Source organism: Myotis davidii, unplaced genomic scaffold (genome assembly GCF_000327345.1).
Source record: "Myotis davidii unplaced genomic scaffold, ASM32734v1 scaffold309, whole genome shotgun sequence".
Taxonomy (NCBI): Eukaryota; Metazoa; Chordata; class Mammalia; order Chiroptera; family Vespertilionidae; genus Myotis; species Myotis davidii.
This window is the reverse complement of record NW_006383013.1, coordinates 2,374,901-2,384,572: the sequence shown is the minus strand read 5'-3', so window position 1 is coordinate 2,384,572 and position 9,672 is coordinate 2,374,901.

Genomic DNA, 9,672 nt, shown 5'->3' with positions numbered 1-9,672 from the left:
CTTTCATTCCCAGCCACTCTGATGGATTCCCCATCCACCCGTGGCGTGTCCAGGCCCAGGTGCTCAGGTCTGGGCCTGGCTCTCAAAGGCCAGAGATCAATAGCAGTAGCATCTGACCCCCTAGTCTCCATCTGCTGCAGTAGCAATGCCTTCTGTACAAAGACTCCACTCATTTAATGTTACGAAGGAACTTGGCTAAATGGCATCTTGGGGACACTGTCATCTTTCTGTCGTACTTAGCAGGAAATACTTAGACACCCCAACACTACAGAGGGGTGCCTGGTGCCACATAAAACATTAGGGAAACATTTAGAGGCAGACTGGATGTGAGCCACACAGTCTTTCAGCCATTTGCTCCTTCATTCAGCCAACATTCACAGCATACTCATCACCAGGTGCCTGGTACAAGACTAAGTGCAGGGGACACTTAGTGAATAACACGTAGTCCTTGGCATCAAGAAACTCACAAGCTTACGCACGGGTTACAAATAGCCACTTAACAGCAGCAGGAGGAATGCAAAAAGGAGAGCTTTGAGGAAAGAAAGGGAGCAATAGCAATGAAGAGCAGGGCTCGCCAGGCAGGAGGCTCACCTAGAGAGCAGAGGGCCCTGTGGTCCAGCCCTGCTCACGGGAAAGGGTGGAAGGAGGAGGATGGGCCAGCCCAGGAGAAGCAATGGCCACGGGCCACTGCTCAGCAGCTGCTTCACAGCCCAGTCGACAGTGAGGACAGAGCGTGAGGGAGTAGGCAGACTCCACGTGGGCATATCTAGGCGGCTCGGTGGTCTCCAATGGAATGCATCATCGAGCCCTCCTCTGCTGGGGGGAGAGGGGTCCCTAAGGAACTATGTGGGGGCCTCCAAGTCTCAGACCTCAGGAAAAACGGTGGGCCCCTCCCGCAGTGTAATAAAGGTCCCTGCCTGGGACACGCTGGAGAATATGCCTTGAGAACTTGAGGGCAGAATTAGGCAACTTAGGCAAAGGAACACAAAAGAAGAGACCATATATTGCCACATGTGCACCATCCATTGAGTAGTGGTTAGGGTAGGCAGGGTGGAATCAGTCCAACTGTGGGTTCAAAACTCAGCTTCACCAACTCTTACTTGCTGTGTGACTGTGGTTAGGTTATAAAACACCTCCGAGCCCCGATTTCCTTATCTATAGAAAGGGACTAAAATACCTTTCCCACAGTTGTGGGACTCAATGAGGCAAACGTAGGGCTCGGACTTACCAGTGACTGTCCGTCCTGTGCATGTTTTCAGAGCGCTTGTAGAAAGCTGTGAAATGCAAGCACCCGCGCAGGTCTCGGCCCTGGAGTGTCTGCTAACCAGCACGTTGCTTCTCTCCTGCCATCTCTTCTTTGGGCTTTGGACCGGGTTCTCCTTCCTCATTCCAGCCAGTAATTTTCTAAAACAGCAGAGAAGATCTGGCCTGTGTCTCTATCTCAGCCTCTGTTCCTCTCCCCCGCCTCCCCCCTTTATTTTGGCCCAGGAACGTGTCCCCAGCATGTCAACAGCAGTGGGAAGTAACCTAATTAGTAGTTATTTGATAGACTGCCCACCCTCACGTCCCACTGGCAATCCAGCAGCCTTTTTCTGCAGACAGAAAAATATTTCCTTGCTAATTAATCTGAGCACAGGGATTTGAGTTTGGACCAAGGCAGGGAAATCCATCTCCATGAGTCTTGTTCAATTGCATCTGTTTCTCCCGCAATCATTTCCTTCCCTCTGACTCCCCCTGCTCCAACCCACCCCTCTCGCATCTCATCTACCTTTATTAAGGCTGGTTACCCTGATGACTTCCCTGCACGCCCCCGGTGGCCCGACTCATGAAGAGGCTGCTCTCTGAGGACTTGCTTGGGGCTCATTTTCCTCCAGCACCAGGTGCTTCCCAAGGATGGGAGAGTTCACGTCCCTCGGGTCGGGGTGGAGAAGACACCAATGGCCCTGTCTGCTCTGCTCCCAGGCCCCACCAGAATAGCACACACCTCACTGCGGTGCCCCCTGCCCCCTCAATCCACACTCCCAAACAAATACAGACGTCTCACTGTCGGTGTTAAATAAGGTTCAGCTTCTGTCCCTGGGCCCTGCCCTGGTCCTCTGTAGAATCGTCTATTTGCATCCAAAGAGGTTCCTAAGAAAGGGCAACGGTACACATTATCTTACATGCTTTTCGTAGCTTCGGCCTGGGCCTGCTTATGTCTCCAGGGCACACGCTGACATGGGCAGTGGGAAGGGGGACTTGGGTGTTGATGGGAGTCCGTGAAGGGAAAGACGGTCATCCACAATAAGGTGGTGATGATCTCATTTCTGCTGGATGAGCCCAGAACAATGGAAAGAAAGCTCGTTTTGCCTGATATTAACTTATTAGACAAACATGAAGATTTCGTGTGTGTGTGTGTGTGTGTGTGTATAATGAGTTGTAAAGAAGTAGATGACTTATTATTTTCATTTTCCCAGCATACCCCTTCCCTGGCATCTTCAACCCAATTTTGTTTTGGGGAGCTGTCCCACACCCACTTCTGGCAGCCTTGGTGGTACTGTCAATCATGTGACTCATACTAGGCCAATCGAATGCTCTGTGGGTGGTGAGTCTTGAACCAGGTGCCCAAAGGCTGAAAATAGCCAAGCATTTAGTGCCCTGGCCCTTGGCCCCTCTGAGGCTTGGCCCTATGCATCCTTGGGCTATATTCCAGTTTTGTTTAAGTGAGCTCATTCAGGCTCTCCGGCTTACAACCAGACAACTATGGAGCTGGTGATGAAGTGCCCTAAACAGTCTAACTCTTCCCTCTTGCCTCCTAGGATTGTGTTCATAGGAATTTTCCGTATTCAGGGTTGGACAATTTTAGAATGAAATTACAATATAGGTTCATGGTCTGCTTTCCTTATCTTGTCCCTGAGTCTCTTCCTTCTTAGACTGTTCCCCAGAAACTTCTCCACATCCCTTGAGAACCACTACTAACACTGCTGGGACTCTCTTTGGCTCCATCTCTCCTGTCTCTATGCAATGTCCCTGGTCCGAGCCCATCATCCTGGAATCACAGATAAGACCTGACCAGATGGTCAGGATGCAGTTGAATCCACCCATGTGGGATCTACCCAAGGTGGGAGGGGAAAGGTTCTCTGAGCCCCAAGGGGGATGTGGGTCCTTCTGGATGGAGCTAAGTCAGTGCAAAGTTGAGGGAGGCCAGCTGATTCCGCCACTGGCCCGTTAAACTAGGCACATACATAACTCCCCAAAAGGTATTCATTTAGTGGGATAATACAGTAGAAATCCAACTTGAAATGGTAATGTTTTTCAGTTATCAAGGCATCTTTGCCTCAGAGGGTTCTTTCCTATGATGAGTACCAGCATCTGTTTTCTCTCTTACTACTATAGGTCCCTCCAATAACATAAATGCACTACCCTGCCCTAACTGGTTTGGCTCAGTGGGTCGTGCGTCGGCCTGCAGACTGAAAGGTTCCAGGTTCTATTCCGGCCAAGGGCATGTACCTTGGTTGTGAACACATCCCCAGTAGGAAGTGTGCAGGAGGCAGCTGATCGATGTTCCTCTCTCATTGATGTTTCTAACTCTCTGTCCCTCTCCCTTCTGCTCTGTGAAAAATCAATAAAATATATTTAAAAAAATAAATAAATGCACTACCCTGTCCTTAACACTGATTTTCTTTGTTAAGGGGTTGAATGACTTTAGAATGAAATCACAGGGCTGATCTCTAGATTCCACTAAATTCTAAACTTTCCAGTCTCCCTCCAAGACTTTGCCAATTCTTCCAGAGCTGAAGGAAGTCATTCATTACGAAGAAGGAAGGATGTCTCGATGACAAGGTTGTGCTGTCCCTACTTCCAGGAGAGAAATGGCAGACTCTCACTATCGCCGATAAATCCAGATGGGCTCCATTCGTTCCCAATGTTAGTGAGGTAAAGTCCGGATCATTTTCTTGTTGTAGACAAAGTCCTCCCACATGAGGCTGCCTTGGCTTGGAAGCATTTCTTGGGGACACACATGGATTGCTCTCTGCTGTTCTGGGCCCGAGGTTCCCTCATGACACCACCTTTCTTACAAAAGGAAGGTTCTTTCCTTGCCTACCAGGTAACTAACAAATAAAGCTCCTCTAGACCTAAAGAACATATATTCCTCACTTTTCTCTTAGACCGGAGTAAATGAATCCTATGGGAGATGAGACATAGTCCAGATGGCATTTGCAAATCTCTTTTCACCTGGACATACTTACACTCAGCCTGAATCCATGTGTAAAGTGACCACTTGAGAAAGCCATCTAAGCTTGCATGCCCATCTCAGATATGACTTAACCACCCGAGTGGCTCAGTCCCAGAAGGCTCCTCAGGTGCCATGAAGCAAAGTAGTCAAGTACAGGCTCTAGAGTCCAACAGCCTAGGTCCAAATCCTGGCTTGGCTAGACTTGCTGTATGGGTTATCTATTGCTGCGTAACAAATTATCCCCAAACTCAGCAGCTTAGAACACATGTATTCCCTCATAGTTCCTGTGGGTGTGGGAACTGTCTAGCTGGGTCCTCTGGCTCACCATCTCTCCCAGGCTACAATCAAGGTGTCTGACCAGGTGTTGCAGTCACCTCAAGGCCTCACAGGGGAATGGTTCATCTCCAAACTCACTCAGTGGTTGCTAGCAGGTTTTGGTTCCTCGTGGTCTGTGACCAGAGGCCAGCCTCAGTCCCTGGGGGCTTCTCCATAGGGCAGCTGACACATGGCAGCTTGCTCCACCAGAGCAAGTGATCTGAGAAGAGGTAGGAAGAGAGAGTGTGAGCAAGACAGACATCACAGTCTTCTGTAATCTAATCTCCAAAGTGGCAGCCCATCACTTTTGTTATATTCTGTTCATAAGAAGCAGCTCACTGTGTCCAGCCACACCCCTGGGTATACATGGTGTGAATACCAAAGGGAGAGATCAGTGAGAGAATCTTTGAAGCTGCCTACGACACTAGTCATTTGAATTTGGCAACCTATCCCACCTCTCGGTGCCTCAGTTTCCTCATCTGTAAAATGGGCATGCTAACAATTAATAACACGTAACCACTGGGGATATTGTGTGGATTAAATATATGCTTGTAGGAAAAGAACCTAGAACAGTGCCTGGGAAGAGCATGTGTTCAGTGTTGACAGTTATAAGTATTAGAGGATGCGAGAAACAACAGAGAATGGTTTTGAGATCCTCACACACACACTAACTAGGTACCTGCCTGCTTTGCTGCTGCTGCAGATGATGTTCCAGTACCACAGGGGTAGGGGTGGGGGGATGAGAAGGCTGCAGGGAGACAGGTCATCAGGAGGAGTACTGCCAAGGGTGGGAGAGGAACCTAATAAGCGGAGCTGCTCCTGGAGCCCAGGTCTTTGTCTCCTAAAGGGGTTCAGGTTATCTCTTCTGTGGCATCCACATATCTCAGCCTTTCCTATGTACTAGGAACTGTGCAAAGGGCCCTATGTGCATTATTTCATTTCATCTTCACAACATGCCTGTAAGCAGGTACCATTACTACACTCAATTTACAGGTTGTGCACACTCCTATGGAAAGGATTGTAAATTGGGGATTTAGAGATTGAAAATTGAAGCTCAGAGAGGCTAAGAAACTTGCCTGGGGTCACACAGCTCTGACATGGCAGAGTGCGAAATCAAATCGAGACCTGTCTGATTTAGTATCTGCTGTGCTAACAGGCAGGGGCTGGCAGAGAACACACTCACAGCACCTGCATTCTCTCACATGCTGACTCCCACTCTGGCCTCCCAGCGTGACCAGCAGGTTCTCTGAGCTCTCCAGATCTGCAAGTGCCATTACCCAGCCTCCCCTCACTCATCCCTACAACCCAAATGCCCCTCTTAATACGGTCACTCTGCTCCACCTGACTCAGCCTCCTCGCCCTCAGACCGCCCCATCTTGATAGCAAACTCTCATTGTTATTAGAAGCCATTCTGCTCCTTGCATTGCTCACAGTTGGCACAATCTGACTCCACATGCCTTCCAAAGTCACGTTTCTCCTCCACCCTCATAGTAGCCCTCGTTCTTCACATTATTTCATAATCAGGGGTCTGGCCTTGCTGACCCCTAATTCTTCAAAAAACCACTGAGACCCTCCCTTCCACCTCCCTAACATCTAGAGCCCTCACCATGCAGCCTGATGCCACGCCAAAGAGATGCCCACTGCCCCGGCAGGCAGCCCTCCCGGGCAGAGGAGAATTTTCTCTGCCCCGTCACCAAGATGGAAGAGAAGGTGAGAGGCACAGAGGAGGGACAAGAGAGTGATGGAGACCGCGGCAGAGAGGCGAGGGGAGAGAGTGTGCTCCAGGGGGGCTATAAATTCCCTTCTAATTCCAAATAATTCCGATTACACGGATGAGTAGTTTTCAATCAGGAAGATAATCTTGGAGATGGATGGCAGGATAATTGTTCGTAGCGCCGACGTAAATATTGTGTCGTTTCTATTAATCTCTGCGAATCGGCTGTCAGAGATGTCACTCATTCATCACAACAAATTAAAAATAAAATTTTAAGAGAGAAAGTCACGCCTGGGGGTGGGGTGGAAGAGCCTGGAGTTGCTGCGGGAACGGCGACGGAGAGGGGGAGGAGCAGTCAGCAAGCTGTTGCCAGAAATAAATTTGGTTTACCTATTTAATATACTTATTTATGAAAGCAAATGGTAACGAGGGCTGTAGATCTCTATTAACCTCCCTGTAGGCTGTGTGTACTGGTGAGCAGGTGCGTGCACATGCACCGAGGGCCGCCCTGCTAACACTGCCCTGCAGCGAGACAGGCCTCCCGGCCCATCTGGACCTGGGCACTCACATCCCAGAGGCAGGTCACCTGTGTTCACCCAGCCAGCAAAGGGTAACGGGGGGCGGGGGGGCGGGGGCGTGGAAACTGGGCAGTGAGATTCCCCTCATTGTAGCAAAGATCTGCCTTGGAGAGAAGCAGTAATTGGACCCAAGCTGGTGTTCCTGAAACTGGCTGGTGATTTTGTGCAACACAGTTGTTATGAGCGTTGCAATGAGCTGACATAGGTGAAGTCCCAGGCACAACAATGCCCAACTAGTATTTGCACCTTCCCCACCCCTGCTCCATGAGGCTGACCTTTCTCCAGGAACCGAGACCCTCATGCTTGCTCTACACCTCATGCTTGCCCTCCACCACATCATCACCCGCCATAGAACCTATATTGTGTGCTTCTTGGCATCTGTACCCCTCCAAAAACTTAGTCATCCTGCATCCGTCTGGAACCCCATCTTGCCCCCATGGCTAGTGTCAGGTGCCAGTGTGGCTTACAGCAGCGATGCCTGCAACTCGGTGATGCTGGGGCTGTAGATCAAAGCTTCAACTCTCCCCAACAGCATCCTCCAATCAGGCCTGCTCTCCACTGTGGTCATTACTATTCTCACTTTTCTCAGGCACATTTCACTCAGCTATGCTAACAGTCCTTAATCTGGAGAATAAATCTGGAGGGCAGCAGGCAGCTCTCCCAGAACTCGGAAGGTGTCTCTTCAGGTGATTCTGCATTTTTCAGAACAATGAGTGATTATTTTTGCAAATACCAAGTGGAAAAGGCTGAGGCATTGTGCCCTGCTCTGCGTGAGGGCCTTTGTTCCTCCATCAACCTGAGAAAGGACTTGGCTTAATGGGATGCTGCATGTTTAAGGCTTGGCTTTCTAAGTGATGAGGACTCCTGGCAAGAAAATAGAGCATCTTCCATTCCTCGAAACTGACCTAAGTAGTGGATTTGTCACTTTGTTGGCTGTCTACCATTTAATCCCCTTCCTGTTACTATCCCAATATGGGAAATCCACATTGGGTGTCTTCCTGGAGGTAGGGAGCGCCCGCTCATCATTATGGGACATCTTGGGGAAGGGATGACAGTTTGGGAAAGAGGGTGCCTGCCCATCATATGGAGGATCTAGAATGGGGTGACATGTTGAGGGTAGAGAAGACCTGCCCATCATTGAAGAAGCTGGAATTCAGTCCTGAGTCTTCTGGTCCATACCGAACAGTGAACAAGAACATCAGTCCAAATTGGCCAATCAGACACTCTCTTCCTGGAGCAAGGGAGACAAGGATGTGGGACATTTGGAGGCCATATCTATCTCAGCAGCCACTGCAGGGTACAGGTCACTCAGTTCCTGCTCAAGAAGCGTTAGCTAAAGTTTCTGCTGCTCAGTCCTCAAAACAGCCTCTTGGTTCTTGACACTCCCAAGCCTGGCTCTCATGCTTCCTAACAAGTTTGTGAGCCCTCTCTGGCCCATTAATAAATTCCCTTTTGTTTGTTTGTTTGTTTGTTTATATATTTTATTGACTTCAGAGAGGAAGAGAGAGGGACAGATATAAACATCAATGATGAGAGAGAATCATTGATTGGCCTGCCTCCTGCTCGCCCCACACTGGGGATTGAGCTTGCAATCCAGGCATGTGCCCTGACCAGGAATCAAACCATGACCTCCTGGTTCATAGGTCAAAGCTCAACCACTGAGCCACACCAATTCCTTTTTATTCATAAGACAGCTAGAGTCCATTTCTGTTGCTTCTTACCAATACCCTGCCTGATACAATTGCATTATAATAGCTACTATTTACTGAGTACTTTTTGTATGTGGAATATTGTACATCTTATAGTATGACTATACCTGCATTAGTATGAGTTACAAAAAGACACCCCTTTTGGGTGAAAAAAAAGCTGGAAAAGTTTCACAAATTACAAAAGATGCCCCTTCATCCATGCTGACACAGCCCCATGTGGAGACCCGGGGCTCGGCAGCAGGGCATGCGCTGGGTCCCTCTGGGCATGAGCAACATGCGCTGTCATACCTGGCAGCCTTGGTGTAATTCCTATAACTACTCTTCAAGATGATTTTCAACAGCTCATAGGAAACCAAGGCTCAGAGACATTAAGTAGTGTGCTCATGTCCCTCCGCTGGAACGTGGCAGAGCCAGGAGACAGACCAAATCCTCCTGACTCCAAAGCTTGCCAATTGCACAAGCCCGCCTTCCTAAAGCAAGAGCAGCACACTTGTGGAGACGGGCTGCTGGAGTTAGAGAACTAAGAACGGACAGGGAATGAAGCTAAGGAAAGTTGGTTTGAGGGTGGGAGCCAGCCCTTCTGGTCTCTGGCACCGTGCTGACCAAAGCCTGCAGGCATCTGTTCGGGGCTGTCTGATCAGGACCAGAGTGGGGGTTGGATACTGATTCCCTGTACCCACTAAAGTTTATCATGGAGCACAGCAAAGCCATGAGCAAATGAGACTCCTCCCTGCTGCTTCTCTTTCTGACGGAAGCCAGAGTAAAGGAATCTAAAATACAACCTCCCTAGGACCTAGCAATTCCACTCCTAGATATCTACCCAAGAGAAATAAAAACACTTCTATAAAAAGATTTCATCACAAATGTTCATAGCAGTTTTCTTCACAATAGCCCCAAGCCAGAGACAAACCAATGTCCACCAGTTAGAACTGGATCAACCCATTGTGGTATATGCATACAACAGAATGCTATTTGTCAATGAAAAGGAACAGGCTATGGATACACACAAGAGTTAGATAAATCTCGTAAACATTAGGTGAGTAGCCAGACATGGAAGATGACATAGTGCATGAGTCCAGTTTATGAAATCCAGACCTGATCAAACTAACCTATGGTGTCAGAAGTCAGAAAACTGGTTGT